The sequence below is a fragment of the Diplotaxodon limnothrissa genome, linkage group LG14 (genome assembly GCF_057381915.1).
Source record: "Diplotaxodon limnothrissa isolate DT_005_m linkage group LG14, D_limnothrissa_male_GT1.1, whole genome shotgun sequence".
NCBI lineage: Eukaryota > Metazoa > Chordata > Actinopteri > Cichliformes > Cichlidae > Diplotaxodon > Diplotaxodon limnothrissa.
Window position 1 is genome coordinate 26,934,777 of NC_140609.1, and position 18,642 is coordinate 26,953,418.

Sequence of the window (18,642 nt, forward strand, 5' to 3'; positions counted from 1 at the left end):
AGGAGCTTGCAAAGAAAAGCGTCTGGACTTCTTTGAATTGCTTGAAGACGTTTCACTTCTCATCCGAGAAGCTTCTTCAGTTCTAAGGTCAAAAGGTGGAGAGTCCCAGATATAAACCCAGTGGGAGTTTCCCCCAAAGAGGGACAAAAAGACCCCCTGATGATCCTCTACCTAATCACATGAGCCAAGGTGTGAAAGCGGGTGTGGGTCACAATCAGCCAGAGTTTCGGGTGAGCTCATTGTGAAACCTGGCCCCACCTTATCATGCGATTTCCTGAGGTCAGATGGCCCAGGATGTGAGTGGCCGTTAAGGGGTCTGGGGAGGGAACTCAAAACTGGATTATAGATGGCAGACAGTTGGTGTCGTAAACCACCGCCTCTGTTCAAAGATGGTCGCTCACAGTGGACATAGATGGCTTCTTTCACTCCTCTTTCAAACCATCCTCTCTGTCCAAAATGTGAACGTTAGCATCCTCGAAAGAGTGACCTTTGCCCTTTAGATGCAGATGGACTGCTGAGTCTTGTCCTGTGGAGGTGGCTCTTCTATGTTGGGCCATGCGCTTGTGAAGTGGCTGTTTGGTCTCTCCAATGTAGAGGTCTGAGCATTCCTCGCTGCACTGTACAGCATACACCACATTGTTAAGTTTGTGTTTAGGAGTTTTGTCTTTCGGGTGAACCAGTTTCTGTCTGAGTGTGTTGCTGGGTCTGAAATACACTGGGATGCCGTGCTTGGAGAAAACTCTCCTGAGTTTCTCTGATACACCGGCTACATAGGGGATGACAATGTTGTTGCGTCTATCTTTCATGGGCTCCCCCGTGTCACCTATTGTAGTGTAGAGGAGTGAAAGAAGCCATCTATGTCCACTGTGAGCGACCATCTTTGAACAGAGGCGGTGGTTTACGACACCAACTGTCTGCCATCTATAATCCAGTTTTGAGTTCCCTTCCCAGATGCCTTAACGCCCACTCACATCCTGGGCCATCTGATCTCAGGAAATCACATGATAGGGTGGGGCCAGGTTTCATAATGAGCTCACCCGAAACCCTGGCTGATTGTGACCCACACCTGCTTTCACACCTTGACTCATGTGATTAGGTAGAGAATCATCAGGGGGTCCTTTGTCCCTCTTTGGGGGGATACTCCCACTGGGTTTAAATCTGGGACTCTCCACCATTTGACCCTTAGAACTGAAGAAGCTTCTCGGATGAGAAGTGAAACGTCTTCAAGCAACTCAAAGAAGTCCAGACGCTTTTCTTTCCAAGCCCCTTAGACAACACACAGGATGAGACTTCAGGCTGGCTTGTAGGTTTTGAAACATAATCTCTTGTCACTATTTTTTCTTTGAGGTACTTTTCCTCTTGTGTATACATGTCATCTTGATCTGATGAAATGTGAAATATTAAGTGGTTGCCAAGGATAAAATATTTCACCCAGATTGAGCCATCCATGTCTATCTTAAATTTTCTAAATTTTAAGCCATCCAGCCATTTCTGTTTTAAACTGAAACCATGACGTAGTGCTAAAAAGGAAAATCAGGGGATCAGCTAAGTCACAGCAAATCATTGTCTTGGGGCTTGCAGGTCTATGCAAAGCCCCATGGTAACCTATCAAATATTTTTTGAGATAGTTCAGTCTGAGTCAGAGTGGTGGGCTGAAAGTCTGACTGACCGACAAGCCACTGGCATTCACAACTTATTCAAAAGTATTCACATTTAAAAACATCTAGCAAATACATACATTATTGCTGTATTACATTTAAGCATGTCATACATTTTAAAGAGAAATCAGATACCCAAGCAAAAATGAAGACGAAGTAGACAACAGCTATGCAACCGAGAATCCATCCTACGATCAACAGAACAGGGAATAGTTTGTAGGATGAATCTGTTGGACCCACAACTAGAGACAAATAGAGAAACAATATCAATGTGATGAGTGGTTGAGGAAAAATTTATTAAACGGAGCCCCCCCCCCCACCCAATGTTGTGTCTCATTTCTGGGTAGTACGTGTGTGTCTTACCTCGCCTGGACATGGCACTTCTCTCTGTTCTAATCTTTTTGTTGTGATGCTGTGAGGGCTTGATGTTGGCATCCGGCAGAGCAGGGTGAAACAAATCTGGTGGAGTTGGAATACAATCCATCTTTAGCCCTTCTTCAGTCCCATTTGATTTTAGCCTGTTCTCCTCTACCCAACATTCACAATACACTTTATATTACCAACAGAACATTTAAATTTTCCTTTATTTTTATTTATTTATTTTTTTTGGAAGTGATGCAGTGGCTGTCACATTGTTTTCTCTATGGACCAAGTCCCAGCTGTGGTGGGCCCTGGTCTTCTCCTCTCTTATCCTCCCGGGAGAAACTGTTACAGCTGAGGCTGGCAATGTTGTCTCTAGAGTGTATTCTGACTCTCCAGCAGCTCAATACTCTGGGTCAATATTAGAGCAACGTGAGATAAAACACATTTTTCTGAACGGTTTCTTTTGTGGATTTTGTCCTGTCTGTTTTTTTTTCTACACAGATTAGCCAAAACATACAAGAAACTGATTATTAATATTTAAATATTAAAATCAATTTGATTCTTACAAACCATGTGTAAATATATTTTTTAAAAAAGGTTTGGAGTGTGCAGGACTATTTCTTGACCAGGAGCTGTGGCTCCCCAGAGTCTGGGCAGGTTACTTGTCAGTAAAACCACAGTCAGTCATTTCCACACTTTGTGTTTTCTGCACAATAATCACATTGGATGCAATATGCCAACTGATGTGGAAACAGATTTTGTTTTGTACGTTGATAGAAATAGGCGTGTCGACGAGAGAAGGAGAGAGGAGTGGAGGAGAGGAGCAGTAATTACTGGAGACCTTTTAAGACCCAACAAAGGATGAAGGAGGAGAGCAGAGGAAAAGTGAGATCATGTGCCCTGGAAAGCAGAGGGCACAGGAAGATTCAGAGGAAGGGAAGAAAACGAGAACGCAAAAGAGACGGCACTCATGGTGTAATTGGATGAGCACTTGCAACTGACAGGCTGTCCTTCTGAAAATGACAGCTCTTTTTCTCTGGCTAAGCCCTTTCATTGTTAATACCCCTCTAGTCCCCCCTTCTAATTGTAGATCCAGCACCCTCACCTGCTAACATATGGCCCAGAGTCTGTATGCTGAGATCTGAAAAGTATGAGGTTAGGCTGATTGCAAGATTACATGAAAGTGCCCAACGTCTGCTGTCAGTGCAAAGTGTGGGTGTTGATGAAATTGACACAGCTGTTTCCAATGATTTTACACCATTGCTGCAACAACTTACTTTGAGGTGAAATGTAAATATAGCATCTATATTTTAAAACCTCTTTCCCTGGTGATCTGAATGTGCACACCTGGGTGTTACGCCATTCCTGTGTTAACTCCATATTAGCCTGTAATCTCTTTCTCCTCCTGCTAAGCCTTGATCAGACTTTCCATCCTTGCTGCAGTGATTCTTATATATTAGCTACATTGTTTTCCTCCTCTTTCCTTTAGTGTGACAAAGATTACTTGAAACCACTGTTGCTCAAAGTAACTGTTCATTTGTATTGTTGATTTGTGATTAGAGGATTTATGTGAAGTATTTTCATGCGCATATCTGTTGTACTAACTAATCAACTTTGGATATTCTTTGAATTTCTCTTACTGCACTTTTTTCTATCAAATATGCATTTCAGCTCCATGGCTGCTTTGCTGACAATAACCTTTATGGAGAGAAGTAGGAACTCTTGCCAGTGGTAAAATATATTCCAGGTAGTGTTTATCAGGTAGGTAGGTTATTGATTGATGGCCTCATCTGTGTTCATGTGGGAGCAGCACAGCCTGAGCTGGAATTTCAGACTGAGAAAGCTAGTGCTTCCCCTAAAACATTGGACTTTAAAGGATGTAATGTTTTCTTTTCCTTAATATTAGCTAATTCAATTCAATTCAATTCAATTTTATTTATATAGCGCCAAATCACAACAAAAGTCGCCTCAAGGCGCTTCATAGATACAGAGAAAAACCCAACAATCATATGACCCCCTATGAGCAAGCACTTTGGTGACAGTTGGAAGGAAAAACTCCCTTTTAACAGGAAGAAACCTCCGGCAGAACCAGGCTCAGGGAGGGGCGGCCATCTGCTGCGACCGGTTGGGGTGAGAGAAGGAAGACAGGATAAAAGACATGCTGTGGAAGAGAGACAGAGGTTAATAACAGATATGATTCAATGCAGAGAGGTCTATTAATACTACGCATTTTTCATTGTATGGCTTTATTTCTGATGTTGATCTTTCTTGGTGTTATTTTCCTGTGTGACTCATGTAGCAGTTTTAACCAGTCAGCTTGTCAACGCCTTGGGGATACGACCTTCGCAGTGAAGGAAATGAACAGTAACTCAGACCTCCTGTTCAGCGTCACCCTTGACTGTCTGAAAGCTGAGAGTTGCCTAGCAAAGGGCACCACTCTGTTAGCAGCCATGTCTATGGTAACTAGAGATTAAGTTCATGCCCCAAACGTTCCACTGTAGAAGTGATGAAAGGTCAAACAATCATGCTTCCAAGTTTGCAGGTAGACACAAGCCCCTGGATAATGTCCACATGGGTCAGAGCAACACTTCAATTGCAAGTCAGCGACAATATTGCTGTCAACACACTGACTGTTTTGTTACTTTGTTGCTCATACCAGTAATGAAGCGTTACACATTTGTGTTTGAATTACACTGTGTTGCACTGCTACCTCAATAACAAGCTTGCAGGCTCTATATGTTCAACTTTCAAGTTTCCCCAGTTTTCATATGGCTTTCCTCTGACCGCTCCTAATTTCCCACAAATCAAAGGCATCACTGTTAGGTATTAGACATGCTCCCACAATTGCCTTTGACAAAAGCAGTGGCCTCAAAAATGAAGTCTTTCTCTAGGATTACTCATATTTTATAACTCAACTGATGTGTCAATTTCCATTTTTTCATACTCACTGTCTCTGTCTTTTTAAACTGTCTTTCTTTCTCTTTCTATCATCTGTCACTCTAACCACTGCTATTCTTCACAGATGAGCTACCTAGCCTTCATTGCCCAGTGATGCTGCACAAGCATGAGCCATAGTTGAGCTGCTGCCCTTGATGGGATGGACTTGGGTGGAATTGCTGTATGCATATGATGATTCTGGCAGATTTAGGATTCAGGGGGTTGCAAACAAACTCAAAGCAATGCCTCCTTATTAAAGTAGTTCTATGAGTTCCTCCTCTGTATTCTTAAAGCCTCCAGTTCCCGTTTTTATTCAAAGGACTAACCAAAGGTGGTAATGGAAAGCATTGCTGAAAGCTTGAACTCTACATAATACACCTCTGCTTCTCAGCTCTTCGGGTACTTAAGCTGTGAATCGGTAATGAGGCTTGAGTCATATAGATTACTGTTTGCATCCCATGTAATGTCCTCTCATTTGATAGGACAATACTATTTGCTTTGTGGAAGGTTGATATCTCTGGCTTTTAACACAGAAAGGATGCCTCGTGAACTTCATGCACCTCAGTTCTGATCCTTTCATAAAACTATCTCCAAGGAACGCTGTGCGGTTGCTCTCTTAGTGCTGACATGGAAAGAAAATGCAATTAATTAATTAATCCATTTTTTTGCTGCTTATCTGGGTTGGAGTTCTGGGGACAACAGTCTGAGCCGAAAAGGCCAGGATTCTCTCACCCCAGCCCCCTTCTCCAGCTGATCCGGGGGGACGCCAAGATGTTCCCCATCCAGCTGAGAGATATAATCTTTCCAGCAAGCCTTGGGTCTGACCAGGGGCCTCCTCCTTGTAGGACATGCCTAGAATACCTCACCTAGGATGCAACCAGGAGGCATCCTTGTCAAATGCCCGAACTGGCATCAACTGGCTTCTTTCTTTCTTTCTTTCTTTCTTTTTTTTAAAGAAAAAGACATGAAAACAGAATTCAATGATTTGTAAATGTCATAAACTGATATTTTATTCACAGTAGAACAGAATATCTACTAAATGACATTTTGCTTTTTCATGTAATATTAGCTTGTGTTGAATTCAATGATAGCAAGATTCTCAATAAAGCTGGACGGGGGCAACAATAGGCTAAAAAGTAAGTGCTACTGAACAGATACAACTTGATTGACATTTAGTGGCTAATTAGCTTAAGTGCCAACAGTATTGGATGTAGGGTTGCCAACCGTCCCTTAAAAAAACGGAATCGTCCCGTATTTAGAAACAAAAGTTCACGTCCCGTATTGAGCTAATAAGGGACGCACTTTGTCCCGTAATACAGTGAGAATCAAAAGTAGTCTATAACTTTTAATGGAATTAACGCTTTGTTTGAAAACATAATTCCCAGCCCCTCTCCTGCTTTGTGACACATGAGCTGACAGCACACTTATGACAATTCGAGTATGACAATTCAGATTACCGCTCATCTCATTGGTCGAGGAAAGGTCGCTTACGGAGAAAATACCGGAAGACAACAGATGACCACAACAACAAGCATGGCCAACAGGGAAACAAACGCCGACACTGCGGTGCAAGTCTCGGACGACAGTACACCTGAAGCTGGGCAAACACTGTGCGATTTTTTTCAGTCACGTTATTCAGCTCCTGCTCAAACTGCACGATTGACTCGCAGGGGTTAGAAGTTCGTAGGTCACGATGCAGGTTCTCACACTATACCGCCCGATGCTCTGATGCGACCTGAGTGCGCACACTGTGTCTCCATAAAATGAAGGTTATAACAGAAAATCTGTCGCTCTCCCTCTCTCTGTCTTTCACTCACACAGACACGCACACCACTATGGGCTCAAAATGTGGTCATAAATATTTTGTACGTGTAAAAAAGATTTGTATGTGTAAAAAAGATTTGTGTGTGCGTAAAAAAGATTTGTGTGTGCGTAAAAAAGATTTGAAATAATACCTCAACTGAAGCCAATTGTACTAAATGCACTATATGTGCACTGTTACAAGAATATTTTTCGTTCTATTGTTTTCTATTAATTTATATAATTTTAAGTTAAGCAGGACAGAGTTCTTTTAAAGAAAGATTTACTTATATTCTCAAAAGTTAAGCATGACAGGCTTCTGTTTAAGAAAGAGACCTGTTTTACTGTGTTAATGTTGTCATTTTGAGCTAAAAATAAATGGCTAAATGATCATTTGTTTCCCATATGGTCATATCACAAAGAATATGCATCTGCTTAAATCAAATTCAAGTCAAATGGTTAAAAAATAATTTCACACACAAAAAAAGAGCTACAAAATTCACCACACTGTGAAGGGTGAACTGGGTTGCCCGGCCCTGGCCACGAGGTGTCCCTTATTTATTTTTCAGGGAGTTGGCAACCCTAATTGGATGCCAGTGTTATTTAAGACCACTGGCAGCACTGTGTTAAAACAAAAATAATTCCATAATTCATGGAAATCACTGCATAGGCTCAGGAAAACTTCCAGAAGGCACTGTCTATGAACACAGTTCACCACCTTAAATTACTAGTTAAAGCTCTGTTACGCAAAACATGGATCCACCTTGCTATCAGAACTCAGTTCAAAAGCATAAATCCCTGATGGTATGGGTGCACGATTACTTTAAATTGAATTGTCAGTTTGCAGATCTGGAAAGCAACCCTCCATATTGAAAGGTTTAAGAATTCATTTAAGAGTAACATAGGCTTCCATCCATCTATCCATCCATCCATCCATCTATCCATTCTATTCCACTTATCACTTGTGGCGGGGGGTGGGGAGTGGAGCCTAACACAGAGAGACAGACAACCTTTTGCACTCATAATCACACCTATGGGCAGCTTAGAATTACCAGTTAACCTGACCCTATTAACTGCATCTTTGGACTGTGGGAGGAAGCTGGAGTACCCGGAGACAAGCACAGGGAGAACATGTAAACTCCACACAGCCAGGTGGCGAAAACAAAAATCAGGACCTTCTTGCTGTGAGGCAACAGTGCTAACCACTGTTCCACCGTGCTGCCTGTGATGTGCTGACAAATCATGAAACAAAAAAAATACAACAAAGTACGGCCAGGACTGTCAAAAAAGCTAGAATCCTTGATCAGACAATAATAGGACAAAAGTAACAGTAACTGCTCTCCATAGTTCTCAGACATAAACAGGCTTTTGCTAAAAGAAAAATTAATGCTACACAGTAGTAAATATGGCTGTATTACAGATTTTGAGATGTGTTAATGCCATCAAATTCAATATGACTCTGGGTTATGATTTCTATGTTTTATTGTAAATAAAATCTGTGATTTGCAAATCATTGCATTCTGTTCTTAATTACATTTCTGTTAACATTTTGCACAGTGTCCTATCTTTTTTCAGGGATTGTACTATTTATTTGCATTATTTGCAAGGAGAGACATTTAGGCATTGAAATGCATGTGTACACAAATGTGCCTCAACTAAGAATTTCAAAAGCAATGAAATAAAAGATGCACATGCCTTTGAAGCTCAAAAAGAAACGCATGACTGCATGACTACAGTGGGGTTCAACTAGTCTCTTAAAAATATCGTGCCACTTCTTGCAGATAGTGCTATCTGAGACAGGACAGGATTGGTTCTTTTCACTTCTAAAACTGATAACATCTGTGCCTTCTCAAGATTGTAGAATTTCATTTACAGGTACAAACTGAACCTGACCTCTGGACAGTCTCATATGACATTGAATGGTCTCTGACAGGATATGAAACAATAGTTTGACACTGTTGGTCATCTTGTGATGCGAGCATCAGTTACACATTGACACTGACTGAGTGGTTGTAAGGAAGCAATTCCCATAAAGTGAGAAAAGTTGACTTACCCCCTGAATCTCTTTTACGCACTCAGAATCTTGTTCTGAAGTCTGAATGTGACTTCTTTTGAATTCTCAGAGTCTGATGTAATATTACCATGTTAACTGGTCCTGGGTGCCTGGGTGTATATGTGGTAGTCCTTGTCCTCCTGGTTCAAGGAGAGCAGTGCTGACTTACATGTTTCCTTGACTGCTGGCCTTGTGCTGAGAGAGAAAAGGGTACTTTTCAGGATTCATTATACTGAAATAGTGTTTGAATAAATACATAATAATAACTGGAAAATAGCTCTTCTTCACATGCATTTAAGAGAAATGAAATACATAAATAATGTGTGTCTTGTGCTATAGACCAACCCATATCCATAGCCTTTCTTTAAAAAAGTTTTCCATTCATTTTATGTATCAGTAAAAACTAAATTTCACACTTCAAAATTCCTTCAAGTTGTCATATTAATATTAAGGTGAAATGTGGAATCATAAGGTATTTTAATATAATAATTTCATGTAGCTCCACGGTAACTGTTAATTATTTAGGCCTTTAAAATCTTAATGAGAAGCACTTTTTTTCATTGAAATATTTCCTTTAAAGTTCACAGAATAGAAAATTAAAGGAAACTTTAGGGAAATGTCCTGTACATGCGGTTTCCCTACAACGTGTAAGTCATTACTATAATAGTGCTACTCCTCCTCCTTGTCATAACCTCCAATTGTTCTTGTCTTTCTGCATTTTATGAGTCATTAGGTTTTGTTACTTAACATAAGGAAAAGCCTAAACATAACTGTTATCGATCTCTCTTGTGTGCTGCCTTTCTCTTTGTGTTTTCACAGATAATTTTTTTTTCTCCAAAAAAACACCATCATTCATTCGACTGTCACAGCTTAGGCTGCACTGACAAATGAGCAGAGATTGCCATAGGTGTGTGTTGTTAGTATAAATAACCAATTCAGGAAAAGATGTGCCAGCAAAGTGTAGCACCACCACAGGTATTAAATTACATTTTTGAAAAAACGGCATCTTTTTTTTACCATGCCAAAAAATATAATTATTATATAATCATAATGCAGTTCTGTCATTCATAAAGTCTTCCTTTTTAAAAAAAAAAAAAAATCTCCCTTAATTTGAGGTGTGAGCTAATCACCCAGAAATGAACTTCATGCTCCTGCTTTCACTGAATTTGCTTCTTTTCCGAGGGGGTTTTCTTTGGGGAGCCTGCATTTTGGTCTATTGTGGCCAGATATTAGTTGCAGTCTGATTTATGTTGTCTATCTGCTGCCTGCTGAGTTGAGCTTCGGTGGTCCTGGTGGCTTTTCATTCTGTGGTACCACAGGAGAACCTGATGTGTTGTCAGCAGAGGTTGGGAATTTGCCCTCTGTAGAGGTGATCCTATGTTTAAAACATAGCACTTCTTTAGGTCTGTAGTGATTGGCGTACTTTTCATACTAGTGCCCATATGAGGACATGCAACAGAGATTTAGTCTTGTTCAAAGCCCTGTGCATTGCAAACTGCTTTATATTCACAATTTGAATTTCCTAATATGATTTGTATTCTAAACATATTTCCCTTTTCATTTCCTCAGTCAACCTTATTTTCACAGGCACTGATCTGTGCACTGTGGCTGACCTTGCCTGCTCATCAGCCAGCAGAAACAGACATCATGGACAATAGGGAACCAAGATCATTACTGAATGTGCAGTGGGGTCAGTATAGTGCCTCTCACTAGTTTTGGGCTACATTGGTCTACTGGCCTTTGTCTGCCTCCTCCTGGCCTTCTAGCCAACAAATGTCCTGATTTTAATGAAGCCAAACTAATCACCTTCAGTATGCTGATCTTCTGTAAGTGGCCTTTGTGCCAGCAGTACCTTAGTTTTCCTGGAACTGATACTTGCATAAAGAAGGTATTTGCACTGTACTGAAGTTAAAGCACTCTGTTCTGTATTGCACCAAAGTCTTTTTTTATTCTTCTTCTGATGCCTGAGACAAAACACACATACACTTACAAAAAAACCAAACAAAACTAGGAATCAATCAAACAAACAAGAATAAATCTTGATGTCCTAATAGCATGACACATTGATCGATAGGAAAGAACATAACAGACTTAAAACAAAAGTGAAGCAAAATCTGACCAAGTACTGACCCTTTACAAAATGCGATGTATTTATCATGACACCATTCCCTAATGGTCAGATAAAATGAGATTGATCTGTCCATTTTCAGCTTACCTTACTCTAAGGAGGAGTATGTATTTCTGCATAAATAGAACAGAAATTTTATCATACTATCAGCTCATGAGCTCATTTGGTGCTACTCATATGACAGTCCAATAAACATTCATCAGAGCTCACGTGCGAGTGTGCTGCACATTGTGGGAATTGTTTGCTCTGTCACATATTATTCAGTGTGAGAAACTGTATTGCTGTCTCTCGTGTTCATTCTGTCAACACATTTCTTATCTGTCCTCCCATTTTGAACTGCTCCAAAAATGAATCTGGTACCTAATTAGATTAACATGGTGACTCATACTATATCAAAAAAAAAGACATCATCACACTTGCTTCTTCAATTTCAGAGGATTTTTTCTAAAACCCTCTAATCATTTGGTGTCCTATATAATGGAGGCAACGATGTGGGCTCCGGTGAATGGTGCTATTATGGAAGAGACCATTAGTTTCTGCTGCAGTTACTATGGTGCCCATCTCCCATGTGACTATTTCTCTTACTACATAATAGGTAAAAGAAAGAAAAAGCAACCTCAAAAGAGTTGGTGTGAGGAGCAGAGAACTACAGAAAGCTTTGGGAATATAGCAAAAGAAAGACCATCATCACAAAAATAGATTTGAGGTCATGGTGCACAATGGTTATACAGTGTGACAAATATATAGACTTACCTTCCTTACCTACTTCATTAAAATAGTTTTTCATATTCATTACATCAATACATCGTGTCCTTTGATGTCATCGGTAACAATGGCGCATTTGAAAAAAAGTGGATAATAGAAAGACTGCACCTAACAATAAAATGCAACAGATCTGCATCTACGCAAAATGACTCTCAGAAGCTTTTATCTTTTAAAAATATAGTTTTGCACAAATATCCAGTGATTTGCACTTCCTCAAATGCAGGCAAGGGGTTTGTTGTGATTAACTTTTTCTTCTGTTAATCTGTTCTTTTTTATTATCCATATAATGTCTGAATTTTGTAGAACATTTCCCTTCTAGCAATCCAGGAAAGAGATATGACATTTTTTTTCATCTCTGCCAAATATGTTGCTTTGATGGCTTGTCTTAATGGAGTCTGTGAGACGAAAGGCTGATTGCTGCTTTTATTGCTTACAACCCTTTAAGTAAAAGTTTGCTGAGTATTAATCAACAAAGTCAGATTCTCAACAGTTCCAGCTTTTTGACATAATAACAGAGTATTTACCCAACTTTACAAACAGCTCCCTTAAAGTATAATGTAACGAACCGCAGCATCATGCTGTTACTTAATGTAGGGCTGCTGGAATTTATAGTGAATTTAGTCATACGTTTATCTCAAGTTCAGTCATTTCTAATACTTACAGTATATCTTTTTTTTTTTTTTTCATCATTGTTTTTATTGCAGATTTTCCTTTAACACGACAGTGTCTCGACAGTAGACACAGAACAACAAAACAGTACAAACACAAAACGTACACAACAGCTCTTAAATAAGGCATAATACAAGATACAAAATACAAAATATAACATACAAGAGGTGGTGAGTCAGTCTTACAGCGCCCGGGTGGTGATCACGTGTGTAGTAGTCCTTTGAATAAGATAGCGGAAAGGTCCGGTCCAATATAGTCCAAAAAGGGGTGCCACATCCCATAGAACTGACCCACACTGTGGTGTATAACGTGTGTGAGGTATTCCAGAGGAACCAGTTCAAAAACTATTTTGCACCAGCCACAGACAGTGGGAGTCCTATCGTTGATCCATTGTAAGAGGATATTTTTCCTGGCTGCAAATGTTAGAGTGTTATACAATCTTTTGTTGGCCGCCGCTTTTAGGCGGTCACTTGGAAGACCTAGAATCAGGGACAAAGGGTCCATCTCTATATCAACGTGGAAGATTTTCCCCAGTTCACCTGTAATGTCAGCCCAGTATTCTTGAAGCTTGTAACAGGACCAAAAACAGTGAGTTAAAGTCCCTACATCAGTTTTGCACTTAAGACACACAGGGGAAAGAGAGCGGCTGAAGAGGTGTCTGCGGTGAGGGGATACGTGTAATCTGTGTAAAATCTTAAATTGGATTGCTCTTGTCCGAGTACAAATTGAAATCCTTTTTGCGAGAGACCAAACGGTATCCCACTTATCTTCATCTATGGTTACCGACAGTTCCCTCTCCCACACACCTCTAATCCCCTGCGCATCAGTGGTAGTCAAAGCATTAAGCACATGGTAAAATGAACTCAGAGACACCGTCAGCTGTTGCCCAAACAAAACCCTCTCAACATCAGATACTTCAGGGTGCTCAGCAAGGGTTGTATTGTGAGTGATATAGTGTCGTATTTGCAAAAAACGAAAGAAATCCTGTCTAGGCAAGCCGTAACTGTTGGTAAGTTGTTCAAACGACATGAGTTCACCACCCGAGAAAAGGTCACCAAGAGACTTAATATTCTTATCAGACCATCGTTGAAAGCCGGGGTCCAAAGAACCCGGAGGGAAAGCAGGGTTATTCATTATAGGGGTAAAGGTTGATGTTATTCTCGATCTTCCCTCAAGACGGCGGACAATTCGCCACGCTTTTAGGGTGTTGATTGTTACAGGATTTGTACAAAGGGCCTTAATTCCGTTAAAATCATTACAAAATAATAGATCGCTCAGTTTGCATTGTGACAGAGCTGTCTCAATATCCGACCAGATTGAGGTTTTACCCCTAACCCAGTCGCTCACAAATCTTAAATGGGCAGAAAGCTGATACAATCTAATATTAGGTAGATCCAAGCCGCCCCTGGAGCTTGGCAGATGCAACACTGCCATCTTGAGTCTGGGTCTGCGCTTGTTCCAGATGAAAGAGGTGAGCCAACCATTTATGTCCTTCAGTACTCTCTTAGAGAACAAGACCGGGATCATTTGGATAGGATACAATAGCCTGGGCAGCACATTCATTTTGATCAGGGCAATGCGTCCTAGCCAGGAGACAGGAAGTGACGCCCACCGCTCTAGGTCCTGTTTGAGTTTGCCAAATAAGGGTGTGAAGTTGGCTTTGTACAATTGGTCGAGAGACGGGGTAATAAAGATCCCCAAATACACAAATCCATTAGGAGACCATTTAAAAGGAAAGGAAGGAACAGTAGCCGGCATTGTGAAAAGAGTACCGAGAGGCATGGCCTCTGACTTAGCCAAATTGATTCTATAGCCAGAGAAATGGCTAAACCTGTCAATCACCTCAATGAGACTGGGTACGGATGTTACAGGGTTAGTCAAAAGAATCAAGATGTCGTCCGCGTATAAGGTTATTTTATGACACAGCTGTCCAATCTCTAAACTACGTATTGTGGGCGTCGCCCTTATGGCCTCAGCAAGAGGCTCTATGGCCAGAGCGAATAGAAGGGGCGATAAGGGGCAGCCCTGCATAACTCCCCTATGAGTGTTGAAGTAATCAGACCTAAGTCCATTAGTCAGGACTGCTGCCTGTGGATTATTGTAGATAACTTTGACCCATTTTATAAAATTCTCCCCTAAGCCGAATTTGCCCAGAGTATACAACAAATAAGACCACTCAATTCTGTCAAATGCTTTCTCCGCATCGAGAGAAAGCACCAGGCCGTCAATAGATTTTTGCTTGAAAGCTACAATAGCGTTCAGTAAGCGTCTAACATTGGTGGCTGAGTTTCGACCCTTTATAAAGCCTGTCTGGTCCTCCCTTATCAGCACAGGTAAAAAAATTTCTAAGCGGGTGGCCAGAATTTTAGAAAGCAGTTTCCTATCTACATTCAAGAGGGCTATAGGTCTATAGGATCCGCACAAATCAGGACACTTCCCTTTCTTTAGAATTAGGGAAATGTTGGCTTCCTTCAGTGTCTGCGGGAATTCACCCGTAATGAAGGAGTGGTTGAACATATCAAGAAGCGGTTCCACAATAATATCCCGAAACTGTTTATAAAATTCACAACAGAAGCCATCAGGCCCTGGCGACTTTCCACTTCGCAGTGATTTAATAGCCTTAAACACTTCGGTCTTAGTTATAGGGCTGTTAAGGGCAGTCTTCTGTTCCTCTGACAAATTTGGTAAGTCGAATTGGGTGAAGAAATTATGCATCAGCTGCACCCCCTCCGGGACTTGTTGAGAAGAGTACAAGGCTTCGTAGAACTTCTTAACACAGTCATTTATCAGTTTGTTTTCATATATCTTGTGGCCACCTTCATCAGATATCGCTGCAATGGTATTCGATTCTGCGCGCTTCTTAACATAGTACGCCAGACATTTACCGGCCTTATCTCCATGCTCGTAGAACCTCTGTCTGGTGTATTTAAGTTTCTTCTCTGCATCTCTGGTAAGAAGGCAATTCAGCGCTGACCTGAGTGCGGTTATTTCTTGCCATAATGGTGGTGATGGGGAGGCAATATATGTTTTCTCCTTATCCATCAATTCGCTCTCTAAAGATTTTTGTTCCTCCATCCGTTGTCGCTTCTTTGTCGCAGAATACGAAATAATTAAGCCCCTCGCATAAGCTTTGCATGTTTCCCACAAAACAGAGGCAGTAGTAGCTGAGGGGGTGTTGATATCCAAAAACGCTTTAAATTCTGCAGAGAAGTGAGAGGTAAATTCCTCATCCTTAAGAATAATGGTATTAAGCCTCCAGTGGCGGGACCTATGAAGCGCAGCTTTAAGATCGAGATCCATGATTACCCTAGCGTGATCTGAGATGATTATACTTGTTATGTCGCACGATACTACTGAACCTAAGTCAGTTTTCGGGAGAAAAAAGTAATCAATTCTAGTTTGGGACCTATGCGGAGCCGAAAAAAATGTGTATTGCTTATCGGAGGGGTGAGTATATCTCCAAGCATCCACAAGTCCAAACTCGTCGCATAGAGCATGAAGCGCTTTGGCCTGAGGAGAAGGAGTTGCAATGCTGTGTGGAAATCTGTCCATAAGCGGATTTAACATTAAGTTGAAATCACCACCAATAATAACGGTAGAGTTAGGAAGAAATGGGGCTAATTCCAGAAACATTTTGGTAAGAAAGGTAGTTGGGTGGGCAGGTGGAAAATAAACATTCAGTAATAAGATATTTTGGCCTTGCAAAATCCCTTTGACTATCACGTAGCGGCCCTTCAGATCCTTAACGCAATCAGTTACTACAAAAGGTACATTTTTCCTAATCAACACTGCCACTCCTCTACTTCTTGTAGTGAAGGATGAAAAAAACACTTGTCCATATAATCCTTGTTGCAACTTCAAGTGTTCATTATTATCAAGATGTGTCTCTTGTAACATAGCAACATCTACACCGTCCTTCCTTAGACAAGTAAATATCTTCCTCCTCTTAATAGGGCTGTGAACCCCTCGTACATTCCAGGTGCATATTCGCAGCCTACTCATTATTAGACTTATTCATGTATCACACAAAGCATATTGAGCCAAAGGGTTCACCACACCCTGGTTGAAAAAATAAATAAATAAAATAAAAATAAAAAAGGCATGAAAGAGCTGTGTGACGGAACATTCAAAGAACAGTGATTTGGCAACAGCCCTACTAAACATGTAGGGAAAAACCAATCTCCTCCTGCCCGTCGGGAAAGCCGAAGGGCATTGCACGCGCGTAACTCACGCCTACCCATAGACGAAAACACAGTCCGTCCGGTGCCCGATGGGGTGGAAGATTTCACCTGGTCGCTTATAAGCAGCGAGGACGAAAAAAAAGAATCATATACGCCTAGATTCGGCAAGTACTCACACCGGTTAATTAAGGCATAGTGTGAAGACAAGGAGTACTCCGGTGGTTACGGGGATTCAGGGCAGCGAGTCCGCGTAGGACGCAGCTGCCTCCGGTGTGTTAAATCTCTTCTCCTTGCCGTTGGCAAACAGCCTCAGTGTGGCGGGGTAGAGAAGCGCATAATCCACATTCTTCTTCCTCAGGCAGCTTTTCACCTCGTCGAAAGCCTTGCGTTTCTTGGCTACCGCCGCTGAATAATCATTAAAGAAGGAGACTTTGATCCGACTTGTTGGTTGGTTCGGCTGCGTAGCCAGGCGCCGAGCTGCGGCCATCACACGTTGTTTATCAGCAAAGTTGTGAAGCTTCATAATGATGGGTCTGGCGCGCTGGCTGGGGCCCGGCCTCGGTGCTAGAGAGCGGTGAGCGCGGTCTAGTTTGATCTTCCCATTTTTAGTTGTGAGCTCGAGATAGGAGGGGAGCCATGACTCCATGAAGGCGACAACATCATTTCCCTCCGTGCCCTCGGGAAGCCCGACCAGGCGAAGGTTACATCTGCGGCTGCGGTTCTCTAAATCGTCCATGTGGTCTGCCATGTCAGTCACTTTCGCCTGCAATACACCTGCCGTGTCTTCCACGCCTGACATCCGTATCTCGGCGTCTCCCACCCGTGTCGCCAGAGCCTGGATCCGAGACGTCTGTTCACGGATTGCGGCCAGCACAGTATCAACTTTAACATCCAATAAAGTTGTAATGCTGTCAGTTATCTTACTCAGAGCCGCAAGGATATTCGGGTCGATATCACTCCCAGTTTCCTCAGCGTCAGCGGAGATTTCTGTGTCGCTGGCGTTAGCTTCTTCAGGCTCAGCCGCCATAGGACCCACAATGTCGCTAGCTTGCACAACCGGAGCTGTCTTTTTCTTAGACCTGACGTTAGGCATTTTAGAAAAATAGTCGTCCAGACTCATTATAGAGTTACTCCCACGCACATTTATAACGTTTCACCAGGTGAACACGTATTTTAGACGGATAATCGGGGGACCTCACCGGAGCACAGCGAGACGGGTGTTCGCGCTACGACGCCATCTTGCCAACCGTATATCTTATTTTAAGCACTTCATAATAATGATACAATCTTACTAATAATTATTCTAATCTCTGTCACTGTAAACTCTTGGGTAATCTGATAAACATTTAATCTGCATTTACCACATAACAAAAAAACCCCAAAAAACAAACAGTGATAAATGATGAGAGTAAATAGCTGTACATAGAAAATAGCTGTATCTATGAAGAATTCATGCTCTCATCCTAACATTTTGTCAGTATTTTTATTAATGGATTTACTCGAATCCTGGATGTGTGCATTCTTCACAGTCACTTATATTTTTAACACCAAGCCACACTTCAAATTAATTCTGTATGTCTGGATATTTAAAGACCATTCATTTTATTGAAGTTTTCTCCTTTTAAACCAAATTAATTATTTAACCTTCCAATGGAGATTGTTTATTCTGGTTTCTTCAATTACATCTAGCAAACACAGTTATGATCTAAATGATTACTCTGAAATTAATCAGGCAGGCAGTGCACTTTGAAGAGGAGTTGTATTGGAATTTGCATACAGAGAAGATACAAAGGCTAAGTGTAAACAGGGTGTAGATTAAAAAATAGTTAATAAATGTAAATCAGTGAGGCACTTTTGTCTATGTGCCACTCCCACTCACTTGTTTTCCCTGTCTATCTCAAATGAATGACAGAGGCCCACCATTTCTCCATTTCCCAAAGTATTCCTCTGCCTTGGGAGGAACAACAGATCAATCAGTGTTGGATAATCAATGTTAGTTTGAGAGCAGCTGGGTAAGCCAGGAAAATGTCTAATGCTTTAGTTTGTTATTGTAAGGAACAGCCAAGCGTGATGTTTATATGTAAAGGC